This window comes from Tiliqua scincoides, chromosome 3 (genome assembly GCF_035046505.1).
Source record: "Tiliqua scincoides isolate rTilSci1 chromosome 3, rTilSci1.hap2, whole genome shotgun sequence".
NCBI classification, from domain to species: domain Eukaryota; kingdom Metazoa; phylum Chordata; class Lepidosauria; order Squamata; family Scincidae; genus Tiliqua; species Tiliqua scincoides.
Window position 1 is genome coordinate 196,929,261 of NC_089823.1, and position 27,911 is coordinate 196,957,171.

The window sequence follows — 27,911 nt, forward strand, 5'->3', positions numbered from 1 at the left end:
AACAGTGGATGTAATGATACAAATGTTCTTTTGCTGATGCACTTCCAGGGAACCAGGCAGTGGTGTAGCGAATGATTGTGTAGCCCGGTGCTGAGATCAAATTGATGCCCCGGAAGTGACATCATGCCTGAGCTTTCAAAAAACAATGAAAATGAGAAAAAATCCACCACCTCCTCCTCCCAGCGGCTCACTTTCCACTCACTCTGCCGCTTTCCCACAGCCAGCAGAGTAGCTAAGGCATATGTTACCTGGGGTCAAAGTAGATTTTGTAGTCCCCCCTTCATGATGAAATCAAATTTAATTAAGTAAATAAAGAGGGACAGTTATTCTACCCCTGCTAAATATAAATATAAGTATAAATATGAGAGTCAGGGTGGTGCAGTGGTTAAGGAGGTGGGCTTAGTCCTGGAAGATCCAGGTTCGAATCCCCCCTCAGCCATGAAGCTTCCTGGGTGTCCTTGGGCCAGTCACTTGCAGTCTCACCTGCCTCACAGGGTTGTTGGGAGGACAAAAGGAGGGGAGCAGCTGTGTACATTGCCCTGAACTCTTTGCAGGAAGGGTGGTATAAAAACTGAGAAATAAATAAAAATATAAGAGGAGCACCACTTTGAAAAAGTGCCTCTGTATCCAGTTAGCAGGGGTAACTGTATTATTATACATGGAAATGAGAGCTGACTCATATTAACACCTTATTGGTTCCCTGTTGTATCATAATAACACCTAATTTGCTCTTGAAACAATCAGTCTCATTAGTCAGTTTTGAGTTAAGAAAATCCAGTTTTTGTTACATAATTCCCTTAGCTACACCAGTGGAACCAGGATTAACTACAGATCCCTGTTGAGGTAAACTTGGGTTTGTTACCATGGAATGTATGAAACAGCCCTAATTGAAGATCATTTGGAATAGGGTTCCAAATTCTGATTTTAGCACATTATTACAACACGCTAGAACAGAACTAGATCATGATCCTATAAGAAAAGTTGGATATATTTTCCAGTTACAAAATCATGTAACGCTTCCTACAAAAGAGTTTATTGCATTCTAGAATGGCTTAACTGTTGGCATCTGGTGAATGCAGACAGCTTACTCCCACTGCCCAAGGTCACACAGCCTGGCACAGTTCCCGGGGAGTGTGTGTGTAGCAGCCATGCTGGAAAGCTTGCATCAAGGATAGGAATACACACAGCACACACAGCAGGGTCCTTCACCAAACGTGTATTTACAGGTACAGGCAATAAGCATGAGTCCCACACAGGGAACCAGAGCCACTTACTCTCTCAATATCCGGAACACAGCAACAAAGTACCCACCCACCCCTATAGTCCAGCAGGGGCTGCTTTGGTTTTATAAAACAGCTGGCCAATGGGTGCCTGTTTCAGGGCAGGCTTGGGCTAATCAGCCCCACCCATTTCCACTCAGCAGGCAATCAACTAGCACCTGCTGAGTGACTCAGCACCTTTCCTTTTTTTTTTTTTTTTTGCTTGTAACAGGCTTGAGCTTTAGCTGCCTCTGCTGGGGCCAGACTTTACACAGGCCTCCTGTGTCAGTCGGGGGCATCCTCCAGCAACTCCCAGCAAAGGGATTGGGCACAAACCTTGACGTTAACACGACAGGCTGCAAGTTCATCTGTGTTCCTGAAAAGTGATGGCATGCCACAACATACTGCTGCTTACTTGGCAAGCCAATTATAAAATATTTCTGAAGAGCTCCTTGAGCCACGCCTTGGGGTTATGTCAACTGGAACCAGGATCACACTGCCCAATTAGACAGCAGAGTGCTTATGGTGTCTTGCACATAGATCTTCACCCCAAAACATTTACTGCTATTAACTAAATATTGGATTTTGTTGTCTTGGACTGTCATTGTTTTATCATAATGTTGCAGCATCATCATCCATTTATGTCACATGGTCATAATCTATATGGACTCCCATACAGACCGCTATGTGGAATGACCCTTACATGGCACTCTACCATAGCTTGCGTGCAGTGGTTCTGATCCTAGTACAATCTTACAAGCCAAACTGAGAAGCTGTGATTTTGGTGATAAGCTCAGCATAAGCCTGTAATCCTTAAGAAAGAATCCCCAGTCTGTATTTTCCATATCATGAACAAAGGAGTACCACAAGGATTGCTGCAAACAAAACAAAACCCCCAGCTTTAAAGACTAAAGGACACTCACCGGGCATTGCTAGTTTTCACACTGACAGCTGTACTGGCTTCGGAAATCTGTGGGCAGTAATAAAAGCATTTTTTTAAATTTTGACTTCTGGAAACAAAATACGTAATCATCAGGTGCTCCACAACAAAGTTCTTTTAGAGTTTAGCTACTTCCAGGAATAATCAGTTCCAGTGAATAACTGAAAGACTTGGGGCTTAGATATGGGGTAGCAGTGATGGTGTGGCCATAATCATCCTCCTCCTCCTCCTCATCATCAACATCATCACAATCTTGCTATCAAGGTATAAGATGCTTTACAGAATATTTGCCTGCAGGGAGCTTGTGATCTAAATTCTTGTTGGAATTCTGGATGCAACATTGCCTGCAAGACTCTGGAGAGCAGTGTACTGTCCAGACACCTGAGACCTTTTACCTGCCCTCTATGATCCTTGCAGAACAGGTGGTCCTTAACACTTTTTCCTTCCTTCCTTCCCCCTCTCTCTTCCACACAATCAAAGCAGGACAGCACACCACCTCCCCACCCCAATCCATACAAAGAGAATAGCTCTAGGGTTCTCTGTTCCACAAATATTGCAATAGGAACTTCTGACCACTCAGAAGATATGGAAACAATGAGTAAAGCATTTCTTTTGATATCTTAACCAGTCTCTGCTCCTGTGTGTGTTTTATTGATAGCAGCAAATTAGCCAAGTTGTGTTTACCATAGGAAAGGGGTCCTCCTGCTGATTGCTCTGCTTTCCTTGCCCCCCCCCCCAATTCCCAACAATTCTGACATTGGGGAGGACAACACAAGCAAGGAAAGACAGAAGGGAGGGATTATTATTATTATTATTATTAATAAACAGTATTTATTTATCGCTTTTCAACTAAAAGTTCACAAAGCGGTTTACAGAGAAAAATCAAACTAATGGCTCCCTGTCCCAAAAGGGCTCACAATCTAAAAAGATGCAAAAAGAATACCAGCAGACAGCCACTAGAAAAGACACTGCTGGGGTGAGGTGGGCCAGTTACTCTCCCCCTGCTAAAAAGAGGAGGACCCACTTGAAAAAGTGCCTCTTGCCCAATTAGCAGGAGCATATTAGCCCAATATAGGCAGCAATAGATGTATGAGAGCAAATAAATGCATTGACACACAATGAATTATCCCAATCCTATTATCCCTCACCAGCCCACAGCTTGCAACACTGCTGATGGAGTGTGTGATGCATGCTATGGTGGGGGAGTGACCTAACAGCCCAAAAGATATAAGAAAAATCTTTTTTTCATTTATCCCCCCGCATAGTCCGCCTGGTCTTTAATAGGTCTTCTCAGGCATATACCCACTATCTAGCTGGCATAAGTCTGAGGAGAGTTAGAGGGAGTGTTGGGCCAGGAAAAGGGGGATAGGATTTTGGCATGTGCTGTTGTGGCCAAGATCCTCCTCCTTCCATCCCCTCTCAGCCCACTCCCTGCCTGTTTCACCCCCTCTGTCTTACTGCCAGCAGCAGGGATGGAGAAGGTTCTGTGGGCCACTGTTGCCTGCACATGGCTTCTAGATGTTTACCCTGTTGGCTGAGGCCTACAGAATGTTGGAGCAACTTTAAGACTATCATTCTAAGACTTAGGCTGCAATACTAACCACACTTTCCTGAGAGTAAGCCCCATTGAACAAAATAGGATTTACTTCTGAGTAGACCTGGTTAGGATTGTGCCCTTAAACTGCTTGATTGTGAGATCCATCAGCTTACGCCATGGATAAGATTGGTTTGCCCAGCTGCAAACCTATACACACTTACTTGGGAGTAAGCCCTTTTGAACACAGTGGGACTTACTTATTAGTAAACATGCATATGATTACACTTGCTAAGCTTCCACTGCAGGGATGTAGATTTTCTCCATTCAGTTTCTGGTCTTTCCTTAGACTATGAACTTAGTTAATCTAAGGTTTGTTTTGTATCCAGAGACTCCAGCCAAATACTGTACAGTACTTGTGTGTCATTTTGCTACTAACAGCCCAATCCTATGCATGTCTATTCAGAAGTAAGTCCCACTGAATTCAGTTGGACCTACTCCCAGGTAAGTGTGTATAAGATTGTAGCCTAAGGGTCATACATTTTTGGGGGGACGGGGGACGGATGGACTATGTGTCCCTGGCGGACACACAGAAATGTAATGTTTGTGTTCCAAGAACATAAGAACAGCCCCACTGGATCAGGCTATAGGCCCATCTAGTTCAGCTTCCTGTATCTCACAGTGGCCCACCAAATGCCCCAGGGAGCACACCAGATAACAACAGATAACATGTTCTTTAATCAAACATGGTTGTACTGTAGATATACTCCACTGAGAGCTCCCAGTTGGATACAGTTTCCTGTAGTGTGTACTTTGAGAGGGAAACAATATTTTCCCAGTGTAATGTGTCAAGCAATCCATCTGTTCACTGAGAAAAGCACTTATTCTTCTCCGGTTTCAGCAAATGCCCTCTCAATAATGGATAGGATTTCTAGAAATATTCTTTTTTAAATTTACATTCTTCCAACTCTGGGGAAGGGAAAATATAAAGGACAGTCCTCTCTAAATATTTGAATGCCCCATCTCTGAAAGTTGGTGGAGCAAATTTCTCCTCTCCCCACTGCTCAAGCAGGGCTTTTCTGATATGCTTCCAAATGACTGGTTATCTATTCTGTAGTTTGATCTTTCTGTAGTTATTTACTGATTTGTTGTTTGCGATCATTTCCATGGCCTATGGTGAAACACATACTCAAAAATACAAAATAATTATTTGCTTTTAAAAGTATATCAAAGTAGCCCTTGGTCATCTGAATAATTATCAGAATACCTACTGCTAAAAGACCCTGATCTCTGTTTGTACCTTCCGGTACAGCTGAGGTGGCACCAGTAACACCCATAAAATCCATTTCCCATTGTAGGCTAAAGAACTAATTACAGGTGTCCCCCTCCCCCCTCCGTATCCATAGATCTGGTATCCACAGATCTGGTATCTATGGATCTGGTTATCTGCACACCTTGCATCTCCCATGTCCATTACCTTTGTTATTGTCTGCAGTCACACTAAGCAAGAACAGCTCTTCCTTTTACTAAACACTTCCTGTTAATGTTCACTTAGTCTTCTCTAGCATTCAGGCTGCCTGATGCTTGTCTTCCTATAAGCTTGCAGGCTTATAACATTTGGTAAAAGGAAGAGCCATTCTCATTTAGTGTGACTATAAAGAAGATAACAAAAGGTCATAGGCATTGGGGCACAGAGATAGCACAGGGATATGGTTTTCCCTTATCCAGTTTCTGGTTTCTTTGGGGGATGGATGGACATATCCCCCATGGATACTGGGGGATGCCTGTACTTCTTTTTAAGATTTATACCCCATAGAAGCAACCCTTGCTTTTCTGGTGCCTGGCACAGGCCAGAGTGAGCTTCCAAGATCTTTACTGGTCTGATGTTGCCTAGATTTATGAGAGCTAAAGGGAGCAGTTCCACAATCATCCCCAGCATCTCTTGCTCAAACAACAAGTCTCTCAGCCTGTCCCTACTCTCAATACACACTACACAATAAGAACTGGTGGAACAAAGAAAGCAGCAAATCTAAAATTTACTCACAGGGTAAAGCCCATCAATGGCTACAAGCCTAATAATGACTACTAGTCATGATGGCTGTGCACTAGCTTCAGATTGTGTGGCAATATCAAATACCAGTTGCTGGGAAACAACAGTGGCCCAAATCTGTTTGCCTTCCTCTGCTGCTTAGATGTTTTCCAGACATATCTGTTTGGCTGTTGGGAGAAACAGGATACTGGACTGGTTGGATCTTTGGCTGGATCCAGCAGAGCTTCCCATTTGGCTCTTTTGAGAAGGGGCTCTGTGTTCTGAAGGGAAGACACACACCTTTTCTGTGCTTCTATGCCTATTTTTGTTCCACACTTTTCTGTTCAGCGGCATGTTCTTCGATTAGGGACTGCCTCTAGAAGTTAATTACTGTCAACTCCTCAGGTATCTCCAAAGGGCCTAGGGTGAGCCAAGAAGCCTATGAATTATTAGTAATGATACTCCCAACCCAATGAAGACAAGATAGGCTAGAGCAGGGGTGCTCAATAGGTGGATCGCGATCTACCGGTAGATCGCGAGGCAAAATGAGTAGATCACGGAGCCCTGTCTCTCCAAACTGTTAATATGTCAGTTTCGTCTAGTGACTAGACGAAACTGACATATTTAGCTAAACTGACACTGAAACTGACACTTTAGCTGCTCTTCAGGCATGCAGCAACAAAACTGACGAAACTGACTAGACTCCAGTAGGGGCTCCATACATTAAAGGGGGTGTCTGTCAGACGCTTCCTTCCCCCCTGGTAGATCTCCGGGCCTTGCTGGGTTTCAAAGTAGCTCTTGAGCCAAAAAAGTGTGAGCACCCCTGGGCTAGAGTAATGGAATCTTATTGAGTTACAATGTCATACAGCATTACAACAATACTTAAGGAGTCTTGGGATAGGATTGGGCCCTTAGAAATGGTAAAGTGACACACATACACTCTTGATCATAATAATCAGGCTTACCTTTTCTTCACTCATGTCATTTCTTTCCCAAGAAATATATTCAGATACGTTTAATTTGATCTTCCCTGTTGAGCTGAGTCCATGTATAAGCTTTGTCTTGTGTGTTTTATGTGTGCCTCTCTTTCAGTCTGTGTGTGTGTGTGTGTGTGTCTGTGCTTATGTGTCCATGTGTATCTGTAGAATCTCTGCAGCCTTTGAGGTCATAAAGGCATGACAGTCTCCCAAGTGAAAAGTCTCTTTACTGAAGTGCTTATGACAGAGATGTGTGTTAGTGGTATGGCCAACAGAATACACTTAGGACAGGCAGAAAAGTATCCAGCAGCCTCAAATTCCTAGGACATTCAAAATGACTTGAAATGGGCTTGAATATTCTTTTCTTGTGCCTTTTCTGGTTGGTGGTTCCTCCCCCCTCCCCATCAGTATTAGAAAATTCATCATAAGGTCTTCTATGAACAAGAAAACATTCTATTTTTGCTAGATGCTCTTCATGTCAAATCATCATCTATCAAACTATCAGATTGTCAGGCAACTGCTGCTCTTTAGTTGGGGGTGTTTCTCAACCCTACTACATGAGGGGCTTCAGTCAGAGATGAATGGCTTGAGCCTGGAACTTTATGAATGGTTTCTATAGCACTGTCATCAATGAGCTATTTCAGGCATATGAAACAACTTTATATACCAAGTCATTCACCCATTATTATCAGCTCTGATTGGCAGAGCCTCTCCAGGGCCTCAGGCAGGGTGTCTTTCAAAGCTCAGTGACACTTGAGATCCTTTTAACTGGAGATGCATGAAAGACTTGCCCTGCTTTCTACTTGAAAACAGGAACTACAATTTCTTCTCCACATGGTTGCTTTCTATATAATCTTTATATCAGAGATCATGCGATGGTGAACACTGGGGTCAAATCACCCACTGCACTGATGCCACTCAGTCAAAATTTTTCAGTTCTTCTTTCCTTGCTCCTCCAAGAGCAAGAAGCTCTTGAGGTGCTATAGGCCTTTCCATTGATTTTTGGCGTAGGATCATATTGAGACAAAAGTCACTTTACAATAAAAGTTTGGCCTTGCATGCTTGTTTTATTTTTGTTGGGGAAAATAATATGATATAAACCAAGCAGAGTCATACAGAAGAAGACCCTTTTCCTGATTGCAACTAATATTAAAATAGGGTAGAGGTAATACAGGGTATCAAAGAAAAACACTTAACATTCACAAACATAACCATCTTTGTTGTTGTGCAGATTCTAGACTATGGAACAGGGAATCCTAGAGCTATTCCCTTTACTTGTGTGTGTGTGTGTGTGTGTGTGTGTGTGTGTGTGTGTGTGTGTGTGTGTGAGAGAGAGAGAGAGAGAGAGAGAGAGAGAGAGAGAGAGACTGCATGGCATAGTGGATTCAATGCTGGCTGGTAGAGCTCATTGAGAGACTGGCTGTTTGTTGGAAGATCAAAACCAAACACACAAGAGCAAACAATGTGTTTATTGGAATGTGTCTGTTGGCCCATACCTGCAATTCTCTTTAGCGATCTTGTCCAAAAAATGAAAAATAAATATTTGTGGCAATAATGCAGACCCTGCTTTCTCTGAAATAAGTGAGCGGAAAAGCACCTTAGTGACTAGCATGAATATATAGCTGTGTGCCCTGGTCGCAAACAAATGCTTTCTCCTCTGCTGCAGTTTCAAACGCAACTTCTTTCTTTCACAGTAATTGCTCTGGACCGACAGCAGGTTGCTTCAGATGATAGTTGCCCCATCCTACTCACCGCATGTGTGCAGTGATGCACTGAAGACACTTCCTCCACTTGCTCCCTCCACTTTCCTCCCTAAAGCTTCTAAATTCTCTCTCTCTCTCTCTCTCTCTCTCTCTCTCTCTCTCTCTCTCTCTCTCTCCTTCTGTGTTTGTGTGGGGGGTTGTTGTTGGCAACCTTCAGTCTCGAAAGACTATGGTATTGTGCTCTGGATGGTGGTTCTGGCACAGCGTCTAGTGTGGCTGAAAAGGCCGATTCGGGAGTGACAATCCCTTCCACACTGGGAGCAAGTGTAGTGTGTCCCTGGTCTGTCTCCCTGGCTATGAGCCTTCCTTCTTTGCCTCAGTCTGTTGGCCAAGTGTCTCTTCAAACTGGGAAAGGCCATGCTGCACAGCCTGCCTCTAAGCGGGCCACTCAGAGGCCAGGGTTTCCCACCTGTTGAGGTCCACTCCTAAGGCCTTCAGATCCCTCTTGCAGATGTCCTTGTATCGCAGCTGTGGTCTACCTGTAGGGCGCTTTCCTTGCACAAGTTCTCCATAGAGGAGATCCTTTGGGATCCGGCCATCATCCATTCTCACAACATGACCGAGCCAACGCAGGCTTCTCTGTTTCAGCAGTGCATACATGCTAGGGATTCCAGCTCGTTCCAGGACTGTGTTGTTTGGAACTTTGTCCTGCCAGGTGATGCCGAGGATGCGTCGGAGGCAGTGCATGTGAAATGCGTTCAGTTTCCTCTCCTGTTGTGAGCAGAGAGTCCATGATTCGCTGCAGTACAGAAGTGGACTCAGGACGCAAGCTCTGTAGACCTGGATCTTGGTATGTTCCGTCAGCTTCTTGTTGGACCAGACTCTCTTTGTGAGTCTGGAAAACGTGGTAGCTGCTTTACCGATGCATTTGTTTAGCTCGCATCGGTACATTAGGGAGGGGTACATTCATCTGAACTGCTCCTCACACAAGTAGAAAGACTTATGGGGTCATAATGAGGCAAACAAGAGAAGTGAGGGGAGAAGTGCCAGGACATGCATGAGCTCTAAGTGTGCACACCACTAAATGCAGGTGGCCAGTAGGATGGGGTAGGTATTGCCTGAACAGCCCCAAGAAACCATGAAGTCTTTGGTATACTGATGTAGTTTTAGACTCTATTAAAAGAAGAAACTTTGCCAAGTATAGTTTCTCCTCTCTCTGCAGCACTGTGATAGAGAAAGTCGCACTGGGTGAAATTCTGCTTTCTGTGTGACAGTGAAAGTACAGGAGCTCAGTCAGAGTCTGGGCCCAGCAACTCCACAGCAGGCACATTCATGTAATATGGGGTCTGTTGTGAGTATCTTTCACCACTTGGTGGCAATATCGCTCCAAAAAAAACCCTTCTTTTTGAATCACACACCTCATATTTGTCTGGAAATCATTTCACCCTTGCTTTCCATTCCAAGAAAGGAAAAATCCCGGAAAATTAAGTGTTTTTCAGGTTTATCATCAGAGCAAACTCTTTGTTCCAAAGTAAAGTTCTGAAGATGGTCATGGAAGTTATTAAACAACCAAAGCTCAAGAGGTGGCACCATTTGTTATCATAGTTTTGAGGGCATTGTTACCCTGCTGCAACAACAACCGAGGGTCCAGTCCAATCCAAATTTTCAGCACTGATGCAGCTGTGCTGAAGGGGCATGTGCTGCATCCTGCAGTGGGAGGGGAGGGGGTCACCGAGGTCTCCTCAAGGTAAAGGAACATTTGTTCCCTTACCTTGGGACTGCACTGCAGCTGCATCAGCACTGGAGAGCTGGATAGGATTGGGCCCTCAGTTGTCGTGGTGAGGAATTGTTGGTGTTGTCATGTTTCTTAGGCCCCAATCCTGTCTAACATTTCAGTGCTGATGCAGTCACAAGGTAGCTGGAGAGAGGGAGCAAGGGAACATGTACTGCTCTCCCTGGCTTCAGAGTGCCTGGCTGAGAGGGATAAATTATTAAATTTATCCTTTAAAGAAGGATAATTTATCCTTCTGTAGCCCCTGTAGAGCAGCCTCTGTGAGCTCTTCAGCTGGCTCTTCTTCCTGCAGGACGCTGGCCCCAAGTAGCTGTTGGCTTTGAGCCTCCGCAGCCTCATCCTTAGCTGGGCTTTTGAACTCTGCAGCCCAGTGCCTGTGCTCTCCCTGCTCCTCCACCAGCTTGGAAGCTCTTGGTTGGCAACCTTCAGTCTTGAAAGACTATGGTATAAGCCAGGGGTCGGCAACCTTAAACACTCAAAGAGCCATTTGGACCCATTTTCCGGAGGAAAAAAAACCTCAGGAGCCACAAAACCCTTTTGACGTCTAAAATGAAGATAATACTGCGTATATAGTTTTTTTTCACCTTTATGCTCTTATAGGTCCCATTTTTATAATGTAGCCCCCTCTTGTAGCTTTTAGTTAGTTTTGTCATACATTCTTGTCCTGTGTTTTCAGACGCCTGGTCCTCTGTGGTGTTTTGCCTGATTCCAAGGCCATTCTCTGCCTGGAGAATTATGCCCACTTTAAGCAAATTAGCTCCCCTTCTTTCCCCCAACAAATGACCCTGGTTCTGCCCTGCAGTCCTGCTGGACCCCACCTCCAGGGTAGCTCGCCTGTTCAACCTGCAGAGGTCCTCTCTCCTGCTGGCAGCCTCCCACCACTACAGCAGACCCTGGGTCATCAGCAGGGCTTGGGCACAGCAGCCACACACCAAACTCCAGTGTCTCCAGCAGTCCATTAGTCACAAAGTCAGTCAGAGCATCCAGGACAGAGTCCAAAGTCAATAAGCCAAGTCACAGTCCAAGATCAGATTCCAAAGTAAGTCAGTCAAATCAGTCAGAGTATCCAAGTCAAAGTCAATAAGCTCAGTCAGTCTCCTCTCCTACCTGCACTCCTTCTACAACCCACACCCCCTTCCTCAGGTGCTCCTTATATCCCTGAGGGCCCTATTGCCTTCAAGTGGCTGCAGCTGTGCAGCACACTCTGCTGGATGCCCAGGCCTTACACTTAAAGGGGCCACTGATGACACCACATCTACATCCTCACCAGATCTTCCAGGATTCCAATACATATGGTGGTTATGACATCTGCTTATCTTACATGGATACTAAAGAACTCCCCCCACCTTCCAGAGGCACCCTGCCGGAAGGAAAAAAGGAGACAGACTCCAGAGGTGGGGAAGAGAAGAAGCCAGAGCTGGGAGGGAAGGTGGGGAGGGGCAGCCACAGGCCAGCTTCTGCCCTGCCTGCCTGCCCTCCCTGACTCAGGCTGCAACCCTCTCCACACTATCCTGGGAGTAAGCCCCATTGACTACAATAGGACTTCTGAGCAGACAAGTTGGTTGGAGCTCTCAGGCTGCAGTCCTCTCCACACTTTCCTGGGAGGAAGCCTAACTGACTACTTATGAGTAGACCTGCATAGGAGGGGGCTGAGGCTGCAGCCCTCCACACCTTCCTGGGAGGAAGTCCCACTGACTACAGCGGGGCTTACTTGTGAGTAGACCTGCACAGGAGGAGGCTGAGGATACAGCCCTCCACACCTTCCTGGGAGCAGCCCAGGGACTACATCAGGGCTTACTCTGGAACAGATGGGCTCCCACTCACCTGTCCTTGCACTTGGCCTTGAGCAGGCTTCAAGGCTGCCATCCCAGGCACCCTTTCCTGGGAGTAAGCTTCATCCTCTGTAATGGGGCTTACAACTGAGTACACAAGCATAGGAGCAGGTGCCAAGGCTGCCATCCCAGGCACCCTTTCCTGGGAGTAAGCTTCATCCAATGTAATGGGGCTTACAACTGAGTAGACACAATAGGAGCAGGCTCCACAGCTGCAATTCCAGGCACCCTTTCCTGGGAGCAAGCTTCATCCACTGTAATGGGGCTTACTACTGAGTAGACACACAGGATGTCTCCTCTGCTGTGGAGGAAAAGCCTCTCCTTGCACTGAGTGGGGACCTGCTCAGGGAAAGGCAGGCTGCAAGGGCTCGCAATGGCTGAGAAGGAGGGAGGCTCAGGATTGGCTGGTCTGTCTGCCAGTGAAGGGCCCTGAGCCATTCCAACAGAAAAAGCCAGGAGCCTGCTGGATGCTGATTGGCTGAGCCTGCTGGAGAGTTGGGGAAGGGAAAAACAGGGAGCTTAAGCCTGCAGAGCGGCAAAATTGAAAAGGGAAACCAATGCGGGGCAGGTGGGGGTGAAGGGAGAGGAGGGCAGTGAGGTCAGGGGGTGGAGGGAAGCAGCCTGCCCTCCCAACACAGGTGCCTTCTGTCACACTCTTTGCCACTTTCACCTGGAGGAGCCACAGCAGACAGCTGAAAGAGCCGCATGCGGCTCCAGAGCCGCAGGTTGCCGACCCCTGGTATAAGCCTACAGCACCCCGTATTCCCAGGCGGTCTCCTATCCAAGTACTAACCAGGCTTGACCCTGCTTAGCTTCTAAGATCAGAAGAGATCGAGCACCTGGTGCTACAGTTACAGTGCTACAGCCAAGCAAGGTGCTGCTGGGTCTGAGATGGGGCCAATGGGGACAACACTTTCCCCATGAGCCAGCCACAACTTCTGACAAATTGAATAGTTCCACTGTGATATGAAGTACTCAGGTTCTGCTCATTCATGAGGCTGACTGAGATCAGACTGCATATTAAGATTTGGCCTTAACACCTTAAACAATTTGCCTTTGATCTATATGATGTCACATACCTGGATTTAACATTGCTTTCTGTGGAATTGTAGCACCTATTACTCAGAACTCAATCTTAAGCGCTTGCTGGGCCAGCTCAAGTCCCTTGCGCCAGCCCAGGAACTGTAAAGCACATTTGTGCCTCCATGGGAGTAAGCCATGCTAGTGCACAGAGGTGCACTGGACCACAGAGGTCAAATCCAGCCTCCATGGTGGCAAGGAACGGTAAGTCATGCTGGCCATGCTCAGCTGGCTCAGGGGTCTGGGGGAGCGGGCAGAGGGCAGGGAGGAAGCAGGAAGGAGGTGTTTTGGGGTGGGCAGTGGGCAGGAACATGGGTGGGCGGGTGGGGAGTGGGAGGCAGGGCCAGGACCTGGCAGTTATGCTGGATCCTAGCACCCATTCCCAGGCAGCACGCAACGGCTCCTGGCTGCTCTGTTCTGCTCATCTGCGCCACCTCGTCAGGTGGCGCAGATCCAAGCAGACCAAGTGGGGCTGCTGCGGTTCTCCCTGGGGTAAGGAAAAAAGTTTTCCCTTGGCCCTGGCTGAGCCACAGTCAGTCCCAAACTTGTGCTCAATACAGTGCAGACCTGCTGGCCTGCCTGTTCCAGCACAAGTTAGGATTACGCTGCCCATCACATTTTATATTTGAGTATACTGCATGCTGGGTTTATTAAAGTCCCAAACTGCTCATGAGAGATCTTGCAAAGTTTGCAAAGATCATGCAGAACTTTGCTTGGGTCATCAGACTCTTATGTATCCGATAGGCAAAAGGCTTATAGTGCATACTCAATTCTACTCTCCTAAAATATTGAATGGTCCTTTTCACGTAACTTCTTTGAGATTGTGTAGCCAAACTTGTCTAAAGTTTGCAAGTGATCATGTGGCTCCAACTGCATTTCTGGGGCACTGGAAGCTGGTATGCATGGACCTTCAGTGTCTTCAGTTGATCAGTGGAACAGAATGGTACTTACACGCTATGGCACAATGATAATGTTCAAAAATGGAACCAGGCCAGATTTTGCCTAGCATACTGCTGACTGACTGGCAGGACATTCAGGACAAACAAGATAAAGTATTTTTTCACATCACACATAATTAACACACATTCCAGCCTCCTACCTATGTTAGCTACAGTGATCAAATTAGGCTCCAATAATTTCTCCCTGTTTACACATTAGCCTTCTTCCTACTATATCCCTCATTATGCATATATGATACCAAGGAGTCAGATAACATAAGCAAATTGGTTATTCTCTGTAGGAGGAGGTGTAGTGTTGTGATACCGTTGTAGTGCTGTGCACCTGGATTTTTTCCCCCCAGCTGTACAGTGGATATCTTGGTAGCAGCCTACGCATGATACTCCATTAAATTTATCTCACTGATTGTGTGACAATCTCAGAGTCAGGAATAAATGTATCTCTCAAGTATGCGCCCACTTTCAGAGTGGCAGAGAAACATCATCTATTGATAAACTGCAGTGCTCTAGGAAGCATCAGTTTTGTCCAAACTAGTCAGAGTTAGTTGCAGGCTCTTTCCCTTTGCAGACATTGCCCATAATTCATGGATATTCTCCAGCAACTTTGTGCTGTAAAACAGTCATTAACTTGGTTTAATAAACCAGCAAGGAGTTAATAATGTGTGCTTTCTTCTTCATGTGATACAGCCCTATAGATGATTTGCATACTGTAAATTAGAGAACACAACATGAATTTTCACAGAGTTTAATAGTCCAATGTTTTGAACTAGTGTTCCTTCTGCTGTGACATAAGGGCAACTTGTCTTCTCATATCTTCTTGGCTTTTCTCAAGATCAGTGCTGGGAAACAATCCCAGCACCACTCCATGTGTGGGAACGGATATTGGCATTTCTGTTCCAATGGTTGTGTCTTGCTCTTTGCATTGCACACTGGACTTTTATTTTTAATTAAATGTTGGGAAGAACTTCCTGGTGGTTGTAACCATTCGGCAGTGGAACAGTCTAATTTGGAGAGATTTTCTGTCATTGGAGGACTTTAAGCAGTGGCTGGCTAGCCATCCAGGGGGGATGTTGTACTTGTAGACTGCCTGCATTGGTAGGCAGTTGGACTCAATGATCTTCTAGGTCCCTTCCAACACTAAGAGTCTGATTCTAAGAACATGGTTGGGTTCAGAAGCACTTTCTAAAATACGTCAAGCCCTGTTTGGGTCTTGAGGTGGGTCATTTATATGGGGGGTTATGGGAATATGGCCATATGGAGGAGCAGGGGAAATATAATTATGCCTCTTGCCCCCATCCATGTCCCATCCAAACCTGAACATAGAGCTGGCACTCATATAATGTGTTTGCATATGCACTGTCTCCATGTGATTGGGGATCTTGCCTTCTGTATGACACTTTATGGCCTATGTGTAGCCCATGTGTGCAAAAGTTGTGCATGTGTTCACAAACTAAGGTGAGTGCATAAATTGCTATGCAAAAAAGGGAAGTGAAATTATATTTACGACCAAGGCAGACCGTTGCTTAGTGGTTAAGCACATTCTTTACAGGCCCCAGGTCCACTCCCTGGAAAGATTCCTCCACCAAGTCTGGAATGCTGAAGCAGTGGTGTAGCTAGCGAGGGGCGGGGGGGTTGGTTCACCTCAGGTACCAGCTTTGGGAGAGGGAAAGCTGAGCCAACATCGCTAAAATCATGGAGGTCATGAGCAATCTGATCATGCTAGCTGCCGTTGGATGCAGAATGTCCAGCAGAATGCAATGCAAAAAACCAGGGTAAAATTTCTCCTTTCCATCAAAAGTTGTGGCAAAAAAACTGGAAACCAAAAAATGCATGGGGACATATGGAAAGTGAAATCGAGCCATATTGCACATTTACTCACAAGTAGGCGAACATGCCTTCGTGCAGTGGTATTCAAACTGGGGCAGGCAATGCCCCAGCCTGAGGGTCCTGGTCCCTTTCCCCTTGGGGCAGCCAGGAGGCAGGGAGGAGGCAGCGGCGCGATCCCCAGGATTGCACCGCTCAGGGGAGCTTCAGGGGCTTGGTGCACTTGCCCAAGCCCCCTGCAGCCCCCCCGGGGGTGCGGCGAGCCCTGCGCAAGCTTCGGCAGGGTTCCCCGGGTCAGGGAAGATGACAGCAGAGCGATCGCGCCCCGCTCCGCTAAACTGGAAGTGATGCGCGATCGCCCCACTTCCCCTTTTGACCGGGCTGCAGGGAATGGGGTGCACCCTCCAGTCCCTGCAGCAGCCGTCCCTGGCTGCGGGGAGCCAGGCATGAGCGCCTGCAGGGCTCCTTGGGACAGGGAAAGTGAGATTGGGGCAATTGCGCTCTGCTTCCTGTTGGGCAAGTGCACCAAGCCCCTGCAGCCCCCCTGAGTGGCACGATCCTGGGGATCGTGCCACTGCCTCCCCCGGCCCCTGCAAAGAGTTACTGTGGGATTCAAACTCCTTGCGAGTTTGAAAACCGCAGCCTTAGTGCATTGGAAAGGGCAGGTTGAGAGGAATCCAACAACACCAGAATGGTTCCAATCCAATGAAGGCAGCCACCCCAAAAACACCCAAGAAGGAGTTCCCTCCCTCCAAGCAGATGAATGTATTGAGACCTGTGGAAAGCAAAAGTAAGCCACAGGGTTGTGTTTACTCGCAAGTAAGTAAACGTACCTTGGCTGCTGGTCAAGTCAGGCAAAGGGGAATGTAAGGCTAGATGCATGGTCCCAATCTGATGAAAGTGGAGCTCAACAAAAGCACCAGAAGGCAGCACCCTCCCCCCCAAAGAATAAAACAGAGGCTTGAGCTGGTAAGGTGGGCACTGGGGAGGGCTGAAAATCTCACTGATTTTGTGTGTGTGTGTGTGTGTGGGGGGGGGGGTGTTATTGCAGGCAGGCTACAGAGAAAGTTCACTTGGTGAAACAGGGCTGGCTTCCCCTTATTTAATTATCTGTTTTTCCTGCTTTATGCTGTCACTTCTGATCATGACACCACTTCTGGTGGGTCCTGACAGATTCTCATTCTAAAAAGTGTGTCCCGGTGCTAAATGTGTGAGAACTGCTGCCCTAGTGACCAAAGTTCTGGTAATCATGGCTTTTAGGAATAATACCATTATGTTATACACCATTTGATGAAGAATTTCATCCATTGCTTGTGGGGAAATATTCACAGAAAAATATTATTTTTCTGGCCATTATTATCATTCATTTGATGTCATGACTATTAAGATCTCTTAGTTTCGCCTACCTCACAGGGTTGTTCTGAGGACAATATAAGGGGAGGAACCATGTACACCTCCCTGAGCTGCTTAGAGGAAGGGTGGTATAAAAATGTGAATCAATCAATCAATTAACATAATAATAATAATAATAATAATAATAATAATAATAATAATAATAATAATAATGTCATACGGGGTGACAAAAATTTATGGGTGCCAGGTGTCATATGACCCAGCTACACTTCTGTGCTGAAGATCCACTATCGGTTTGTGGTGACAAACTAAACCAGATGGACCAATCATCTGACTCAGTATAAAGCAGCTTTATATGGCCATAAAAAAACAGAGGCCTGTAGCATCTTCAAGCTTAGCACCGTTATATCAGCAGAAGATTTTTGTAGACTGTAGTTCAGTTTAACAGTCGCATCGGATAATGTGGATAGCAGCCCATTAAACCTTCTGCTGAAAAAATATTACAGCACCATCCTATGCACATCTACTCAGAAGTCAGTCCCACTGTGTTCAATGAGACTTACTCCCAGGAAAGTGTGTAATGATCGCAGATGTTGGCTGCAATCCTAACCTTACTTTCCTGGGATTAAGTCCCATTGAATACAATAGGATTGACTTCTGAGTAGACCTGGTTAGGATCATGCCCGTTCTCTTCAAGATGCTACAAGACTCTGTTGCTTTTGCTGCAACAATTCTTGCTACCCCTCTAGAAGATGCTATCATAAGATCCTCTGGAAGTTGCTATCATAAGATCCTGATTTCTGGATGTAAGAGGCTTACTAAACTGGGACTGCTATATGCTGAGTGGAATCCCTGAACTAACGCCATAGTTCTGGAAGCATGAGTCAACCACTTTAAGGATGTGAAAGCAGCTCCAAAATTCAAGTGAAACTGACCTTTAGTAATGTTTAAGCCAAATCAAACCAAATATAAGTTTAAGCCAAAGTGACGCCATTGACTTCCTGCATCAGTCAGAACTCCCATGTTGGAAATAACGCAAGATCTCAGGTTTTTTCCTTGCTACGAGAAGAGGAATGCCAAAGTCAGTTTGAAACCTCCATTAATCTGCACACATTCTATTTACTGGACTTCTATCCCAAGGGCTTCTTGCAGTGTGTGTACTACTACAGTACATTTGCTATCATGAGAGTGAAGTGGCAAACATCCTTCTATTCTCATCTTCCCATTTTTCCCTTTTGGAAAAAAAAAAAGAATGTGCTTTGCTTCTCTCAATCAATATTATCCATTAAGATCCGTGTCTAACACTACAGAGCTCAAATGAATAACTGAATGAGCTGCCTCTTGCTCTCTTAAACACTTTGAAACAGTCAATGCCCAGCTAAAAGGAGTCATTTGATATCTCAGCACTATCTGGTTCAACAAAAGGTGGCTCCTTCTGATGAAAAATGGTTACCAAATTTCAAGTTATTTTGATAGGATCAGAAAAGAAAGAGACACGGGGCTTACGTTTTCAACTGGATTAATGTTATAGGGCCTTATGCCCATGGATGTCAAATGCAACAGACTGAATTAAATTGGTACAGCTGAAATAAAATAGCTGAAAATACAGGTTAATCTTCACATAAGGAAAACCATGATCCAGTCTATGATATAGCTAAATCTCAACTCTTGAATTTAAGCCAGTTTAGCCCAATTAACCATTGTATTGAAGAGAGAATTTTGATAGATGCAGCTTTTCAAACACTTCCATGTTGAGCTGCACCTACAGCATCATAAGAACATAAGAACAGCCCCCACTGGATCAGGCCATAGGCCCATCTAGTCCAGCTTCCTGTATCTCACAGCGGCCCACCAAATGCCCCAGGGAGCACACCAAATAACAAGAGACCTCATTGTGGTGCCCTCCCTTGCACTGGCAGTCTGACATAGCCCATTTCTAAAATCAGGAGGTTGCACATACACATCATGGCTTGTAACCCGTAATGGATTTTTCCTCCAGAAACTTGTCCAATCCCCTTTTAAAGGCATCCAGGCCAGATGCCATCACCACATCCTGTGGCAAGGAGTTCCACAGACCGACCACACGCTGAGTAAAGAAATATTTTCTTTTGTCTGTCCTAACCCGCCCAACACTCAATTTTAGTGGATGTCCCCTGGTTCTGGTGTTATGTGAGAGTGTAAAGAGCATCTCTCGATCCACTTTATCCTTCCCATGCATAATTTTGTATGTCTCAATCATGTCCCCCCTCAGGCGTCTCTTTTCTAAGCTGAAGAGGCCCAAATGCCGTAGCCTTTCCTCATAAGGAAGGTGCCCCAGCCCAGTAATCATCTTAGTCGCTCTCTTTTGCACCTTTTCCATTTCCACTATGTCTTTTTTGAGATGTGGCGACCAGAACTGGACACAATACTCCAGCTGTGGCCTTACCATCGATTTGTACAATGGCATTATAATACTAGCCGTTTTGTTCTCAATACCTTTTCTAATGATCCCAAGCATAGAATTGGCCTTCTTTACTGCTGCCACACATTGGGTCGATACTTTCATCGACCTGTCCACCACCACCCCAAGATCTCTCTCCTGATCTGTCACAGACAGCTCAGAACCCATCAGCCTATATGTGAAGTTTTGATTTTTTGCCCCAATGTGCATGACTTTACACTTACTTACATTGAAGCTCATCTGCCATTTTGTTGCCCATTCTGCCAGTCTGGAGAGATCCTTCTGGAGCTCCTCACAATCACTTCTGGTCTTCACCACTCAGAAAAGTTTGGTGTCGTCTGCAAACTTAGCCACCTCACTCCTCAACCCTCTCTCCAGGTCATTTATGAAGAGGTTGAAAAGCACCGGTCCCAGGACAGATCCTTGGGGCACACCGCTTTTCACCTCTCTCCATTGTGAAAATTGCCCATTGACACCCACTCTCTGTTTCCTGGTCTTCAACCAGGTCTCAATCCAGGAGAGGACCTGCCCTTCAATTCCCTGACTGTGGGGTTTTTTTCAGTAGCCTTTGGTGAGGGACCGTGTCAAACGCCTTCTGAAAGTCCAGATATATAATGTCCACGGGTTCTCCCACATCCACATGCCTGTTGACCTTTTCAAAGAATTTTAAAAGGTTTGTGAGGCAAGACTTACCCTTACAGAAACCATGCTGATTCTCCCTCAGGTTAATAGCGGCAGGTTAATTCAACAAGGTGATGACCTTAACATCATATGTGGTTTGGTCCCAGCTGGGGTCTGTGTGGATCAGGGCTGTGGCAGCTGGAAGGCAGAGTTGAAGCACCCCCCCCCCCACAAATCTGATCCAATTGCTTCTGACTTAGTAAAAACTCATCCCGTCAGAGCTGATAATGTTTTAAATTTCACATGTTGCTTTGCAGCAACAGAGATGAGGCTTTGGTGTACCTCTGCCTCCCTTTGGTGAGCAATCACCTGAAGGAGCCTCAAGTAAATACAGCCTCAGTCAATCATAGCCTGAGATTATCTTTTATAACAATGTACAGCATTTCATTTTCTGTAAGTGGAAGAACTGTATCTTTACCTAGAAGGGCATTTTTGTACATTTGCATACATTTGTGGTGAAGAAGGGAGAAACTTTGTTTAGGCAAGCTTGTAAGTATGCACCACGGGAGTTCGTGCAACACATAGCAAACTCAAGTGCCGTAGCGTTTCTCTTTCTCTCCTAGTCTGCATCTGCTTTCACAGCTATTGCATGTTCTAACCAACTGTAATTTGTATTCTGTATCCACTCAGAGCTGTACCGTTTGGCACTCACTTGGTCAGTATTTTTCTAACAATCAATGCTTTTTGTCTGTGATTTCCATCTCTGTTACAAACATTAATAATTTCAACTGAATTTCTGTACACTAAAATGTAGTAGAGGTAGTTAAGTAGCACTGCCTTCAATGCCATTGACTATATCTTGAGTCTACATAGCTTTCAATAGCTATAGAAAAATAAAGAAGGATGTTCTTGTGTACCTGAAACATCTCTATCCTTCTTGCACCATGGATAACTGCCTCCCCATTGCTGAAGGCTCTTTTTCACCTATTCTACGCTTATATTCATTTATTCTGAAATAAGCTGTCAGCTGCAGAAGCAGGGTGTGTTGCTAAACTGATGCTGACAGTTTACTTAAAAAAAACTTAATAGAATTTTAATCTTGCAATGGATCTGGTAGTATTTGTTATAACTGCCCGCATTCACATTCAGCAACGTTGACTATATTCAGCAACGTAGGCAGGGATGGAAAGCAGCAGAAAAGGCAGGGTAGAAATCTTTTAAATAAATAAATAAATGGGTAGAATGCAGTGCACTGGAATGTGGGATCCATGTGTGTGAACATACACACCAAAGAGGCATCTCAGAAACTTAACTTTGAGAGATTTGGAACTCCTAATGCATTTGTATGCATGTGGCCAAAACGTTGCCGAAGGATACTCAACATCTCCCTAAAAGGCAAAATAACAGCAAACATCCAAAGATCATCAATGGCAAACATCATAGAAGCTACTCTCCAAGTGCAAAGCTGGAAATTGAGATAACTTGTAACAAATTGTGAAGGCATTAGAAGTATGAAACAATATATATTTTGCAAAACAGTACATGATGTTGTAAGTTACAAAAACTGCAAAATCTTCCTACTCCATTGCTTAGGAAAATGTTCATCACAGGAGATTCTAACACCCAAAGTTTTGCATTCAATTTAATACGGAACCTTTAGCTGGATTGCTACATCCTGTATATTTGTCTTTACCAAGACACTGATGTGAGGTTTATTACAAAAACCACAATATTGCATTTTGGAAAGAAACTGCAAAAAGAACTATCTTGTAGCTGATCACATTAAGTGCAAATGCTTCCATCTAAGTTCATTGGCTCCTCTGAAGTTGGTGGAATCAAATCAACCTAAATTAAATGCCATTTAGCTGAATTGGCCTGTGGGATTTGTGGTGCTGCTTCCCATTTCTTTAATCACAGCAGCATAAAACTACTAACCTAAAACATGTATGTGAACATTATAAGACAAAGTCTGAATGCTGTACTACCCTCAAGTATTATGCAATTTCTCCAGAAATGACCTCCCCAACTACCCCAGGTGTACACTTTTCCTATGGTTCTTTCCCTGGTATAATCTGTCCATTTTACTGTTTGTGCCATTACAGAACAGAGGATTGAAATTGTGTTTTTCTTCTTTGAATTAAAGGGTATTTTTTATCCTAGAGAGATGGTAAAAGCATATCAAATTATGTTCTGAATCATCAGAGTACAGCAGATCAGTATCTTATCTCTGTATGAAATTGCATGTCTATGCAGTAGTATTACATCGGCTTTCAGTCAAGACATAAATTCATAGCATTGCTGGCTCTAAATAGAAAGCTTATTGGACCCTAAATTGCAAGTGAACTATGTATGAGACAATTTCAATACTAATGAGCTCTGTTTGCCATACAGCTGTAGAATGTTCATTATGTAGACTGTACTTCCTATTGTGAGGCAGGACTCTGTCGTCAGTGCATTCTTGGAAATTTCATTAACCTTAAAAATAGGAGAGATGGAGATGAATACAATGAAGTATGTAGGGCCTCCTTTTATGGGAAATTGCCAGGCCCAAAGTAGGTCCCGTGCCTCTTCTTCTACTCCTTTACCATTTACTACTGCCCTGATCCAGCAGCAGCAGACAGCAACTATTACCCTGCACATGCCCGATCTCGTCTGATCTCGGAAGCTAAGCAGGGTCAGGCCTGGTTAGTACTTGGATGGGAGACTGCCTGGGAATATCGGGTGCTATAAGCTTATACCACAGTCTTTTGAGACTGAAGGTTGCCAACCGATCCAGCAGCAAAGTCATGGGCATGAATTGTTCCTGGGCAGTGGGCACACAGGCAATTGTTATGAGAAGCTCTAAATTCAGCACCTGGTGCAGCATGTTTCTTTTATTTCCCTTCAGAAGAGGGAGAATGAATCAAATTCAGGAATCCTCTTTCAAAAAAAAAAAAAAAAGTGTTCAGATTGATCATCCACCCAATAAGAAGAGAGGGTGGGAGATCCTTGTTAGGGGTAAGGAGATTTCTCCCATCCCATTCTTTTATAATGTTATAGTCTTGCTCTCCCCCACTGTCATTATTATTTTTGTTATAATTTATTCAATTGCTTGCCCAAGAACAGCCAAAATCCATAACCAAACAGGAACTTCTGAATGAATATCTTAAACATCAAAACTCAATTCATGTTCCTGATTCAGTTGGAGTGAGTCATAATTAAACCCCACTGAAACCAATAAAACAATTTCAGACACGACCAGGTTCATCAATCTACAAATCCACTCACCAGCAGGCAGCCCCAGTTCCTGTAGAAACCTCTCCTGCCATGTCCTACATGCCCAGCCCAAAGGTTGTGTGCACCCTGCATTCTGTGTGAACTACAGAAAATGTGGGGGTAAGAACCAGGAAGGAGAGGTTCTCTCCCTTTCTGTTGGGCTTTTCCAGAAGTTTGCGTTCTGCCAAAAGCCCCAGACAAAAGCAAAGCAAATGTCACTCCTCTTCTCCAAATTCTCTGCAAAAGAGCCACAGTAATGCCACAGGATTGCAAGAAAGTGAAGACCCTGCAATACAATTATTGATGTTTCATTGTGAGTTTATTAGAATATATTAATTAGATTGCACATACCTTTTTTACATAAAGCTGTTTTGGGCTCAAACCTATCCAATTTTCCAGTGCTGAAGCAGTTGTCCCAGTGGGGCATGCACTGCATCCTGCAGTGGGGGGCAGGGTGGAGCAGTCATGAAGGCCTCTTCAAGGTAAGGGAATGTTTGTTCTCTTACCTTAGGGTGTATTGCAGCTGCCATGTAGCTGCATCAGTACTGGAAAGTTGGGTAGGATTTGGCCCTTTGTGACTAACTATACTGTAAATTATAAACAAGTTGCAGTATCTGCGAATTACAATATCTTCAAACTGTCATCCAAATTGGACTACAAGGTGGGTCAAACCTAACTGGCAGGAGACAGAGGTTGTGATGTACACCTGAGAGGATGAAAATGCATTGTTGCCTTGTAGTGAATCAGACAGTTGGTCTGTCTAGCTTGGCGTTGTCTCCAATGACTGACCATGTCTAACCAGAATTGTAGGTGGTTTTTCTCTGCTCTGTCTAATGATGCCAGGGACTGAATTTAGGACTTTTTGCTTGCAAATCATGTGAGTTGCTGCAGAGCTATGCCCCATTCCCTATAGAGGAGTTGTGGGGTAGGAGAGCAATAGAGCACCAAGGCATTTGTAGATGATATGCCAACTTCTGATTCTATCAGCTTCTGGCTCTGCTCATGAAGAGCAAGGATATTCATTGGGATCCCAGCAAGAACATTGATCTTGCTGGGATCCCAATGAATATCCTTGCTCTTCATGAGCAGAGCCAGAGGTTGATAGGCCAAAGAAAGCTTGGTAGCATAGGTAAGACATGCAAAGGTTTGGACCAGGTCATGAATGTACTTTGCACAAAAAATCATAGAGGATCAACCAATTAGAGAATCTGACTACCAATTTAACTACAGTGGGCTAATCAGGGACTCTGCTTCTTCCTTTTCCATACGCCTGCAGCAAAGTTGTCAAGGTCTGGGGTGGTTCTCCAGCCCAACACCATGCCTGACAGTGTAATGGAAATGCAGAAGATCCCCCAAGGAGATCAGTTGTGGTGTCAACAATGGCCCCTTGCTCTGGCAGGCAAGCATGGGGTTCACAGCAGTGACCCCTTTAAGGGTTAAGGCCTGGGTTTTCAGCCTGATGCAGGAAGGATCAGACTTGCATAGGTGGTAGGAGAAGGAAAGCTTGAGGAAGGGAGACTGGACTCATAGACTGAGGAACTAATGGACCATGGAACTACTGATGGGTGAATGGACTTTGGAGCAGAAACTGTTGGAGACACTGAGACTAGTGTTTGGCTGCCACGCCAAGATGGTACTGTAATGGTGGGAGAAGCTGCTGGCAGGAGAGGGAAGGAAGGAGGACTTCTGCAGGTTGTACAGGTGAGTTACTCTGGTGGTGGGGTCCAGCAGTACTGCAGGACAGAACTAGAGTCATTTTTGGGGAAAGAAGGGGGGCTAATTAGCATAAAGTGGACATAATTCTCTAGGTGGAGCTTGGCCTTGGTATCTGGCAAAGCAGACAGAGCATAGGCTACATGCTCATAAAAGAAATGGACACACTCCTTTCAAACATAAACAACATCACAATGCAAATAGTGCTACAGGAATTGTTCATAATTCTTATTTTAGATGCTTGCATTTTTTGAGTGTTTTTATAGTGTGGACTTGTAATTATTGTTGATAGTACTTAAGAATCATCTTGCATCTCCAATTCTCATAGTAAGTAAAGTGCAAACAATGGTTGATTTGTGGGACTACTCTACATGCATATGAAGGAATGTATTTATCGGCTTGAACATTGAATATGCGCATGCATGATTTTCATATTGCTTTGCAAACCACAAGAGCATTGTATTGTATGGGTACCTTATTAAAATTGATCTTGAAAGAACAACAGGTGGCAGGAGACATTAATTACAAACTCAATGAGTATCTGATGTGAAGCACCTAATCTCAGTCCAGGCTTTTTACATTTAACATTAAACATGCAACTGGTTCACCTTAAATCAACGGGGTTGCTCTTATGTTTCAGTTCAGAAATATTATCATCACAATAATTTTCATTCTGTGAGTGCTCCCTTGACAAAAACCATAACATAGGAAGGATTTATATCTGTATCTACTTGAAACTGAACATGGATAGGTTGAGAATTCAACATCTGCTCACTTGTGAAAAGGTGCAGATAAAAAGCTTTCAGGGTTTTTTTAATTGTGGTGCTTCGTGGAAGTCAATCAACATGGACATTGCCTCTAAGTTAGTAGACTCTGAACATAGTGTGAAAAGAGGACCACCACATATTATTCTCATTCCTATAACTCACCTCAAGTAATTGTTTAATGGAAGTTAAACAGTGGAAGCCAACCATTTTTGGAAGTCAAAAGAAACCTATGGCATGTTTGCTATCAGTTAAGCTAAATGGGTAGACTCATTGTCAGCTTCACCAGTGATCTTTTCAGGTTTTTGGGAAAAAAAAATGTGGTTTATTAAAATGCTTGGACTTCCTAAAAAGGCATTTAGAAAAAAAAAAATGTATTGCTTGATCTTAAATCGGTTATCACCCAGTACAATACATCCTAGGGCGCAATCCTAAGCAACTTTCCAGCATTGACCTAGCCGCAATGCAGCCGCAAGGTAAGGTAACAAGCATGTCCTTACCTTGAGGAGGCCTCCTTGATGGCCTCCCCACTGCAGAATGCAGTGCACGCCACATTGGCACAGCTATGTCAGTGCTGGAAAGTTGGTTAGGATTGCGACTCTAGCCATTTTTCTGAGAAGCGAATTCTGGGCATAGGCAGTGATGAGCATTCCAGACGCTCTTTTAGGAAAACATTTTTATTTATGTTTCAGATTTCTATGCTATATTTTAGATTTCCATGTTACCACATTTAAGAGCTCAAGGTAGTAGATTAAAACAATTGATTCCCTTACAACATTCTAAAATAAATCTATAATATATCACAATACAGCCAGCTGACACTGAATTACAAATAAAGGCAACATATGAAGAATGGGGCAGTGAATTCTGAGGCCCATTTTGTCTTGGTCCTAGAATAATGTTTATCTGAAAATCTAGATTGCATACTTCATGTGGCCAATGTTGGAAGCCTCCTTGAAACTGAATTGTTCCTTCAGTCTGATTTTTGCAGCCAAGCTTTAGACTAGTATGTGGGAAGACACACAGTGTTCCTTATACTGAATTCAACCCCCAGCTCAGTATTTTTGACACTGACTCACAGCAGATGGCCAGGATTTCAGACAAGTTTTCCTCTACCAGGAGGTGTGAGGGATTAAACCTGGGACCTTCTACATGCAAAACACATGCTGTAATACTGAGCTACACCCCCTCTCCAAGCATATAATGCATGTGGTGATGAAGAAAGTAAATGGTGGATAGGGGCCTATGACTCACCTTGGGCAGCAGAGCAACACACGCTTTGCATGCACAAAGCTCCAGGTTTAATTCCTGCCATCTCTCATTAAAATGATTTCAGGGTTCCATCCCCGCCAGGTGCATTCTCACCAGGCTCCCAGCTCTAGGGGACTCCTCTAGCATTCTCTGTTCAAAAGTAGCAGGGCTTCTGATCACAATTGGAAGATGCATGTATACAACTATGAACTATGAGTGAAGTATTTCTTATGAAACCTTAACCAAGCCTCCACTCTCGTGTTTTATTGAGTGGTGGGTAGACTGAATGGTGGGATATCTTACCACAGGAAGGAGGTGCTTTTGCTGATTACGTTGCTTTCCTTCCTCCATTCCAACATTTTATTCATCCATTCAAGTACCATTTCCATTTCTCCTCTTGTTAGCAGAGCTGTGGAAAAAACTCATCCACAGTGGAGCTGAGTTTCACAAAGAACTTAACATCCCTACTGCAAACAAAGCAAGCAAGAGAAGCAACTGGTCACCACTGAGGCAGGGAGACGTAAAGCAACAAAACAGTAGATGCAGTAAGTCAAATCAGGAGAGAGCAAACTACAAGGATTTAAACTA

At 44.6% G+C, this 27,911-nt stretch overlaps 1 pseudogene; it reads left to right on the forward strand.

Annotated features, from left to right (window-relative positions):
• Positions 1–22,953: 22,953 nt before the first annotated feature.
• On the forward strand, positions 22,954–23,073 carry LOC136646905 (5S ribosomal RNA; annotated as a pseudogene).
• The last annotated feature ends 4,838 nt before the right edge of the window (positions 23,074–27,911 follow it).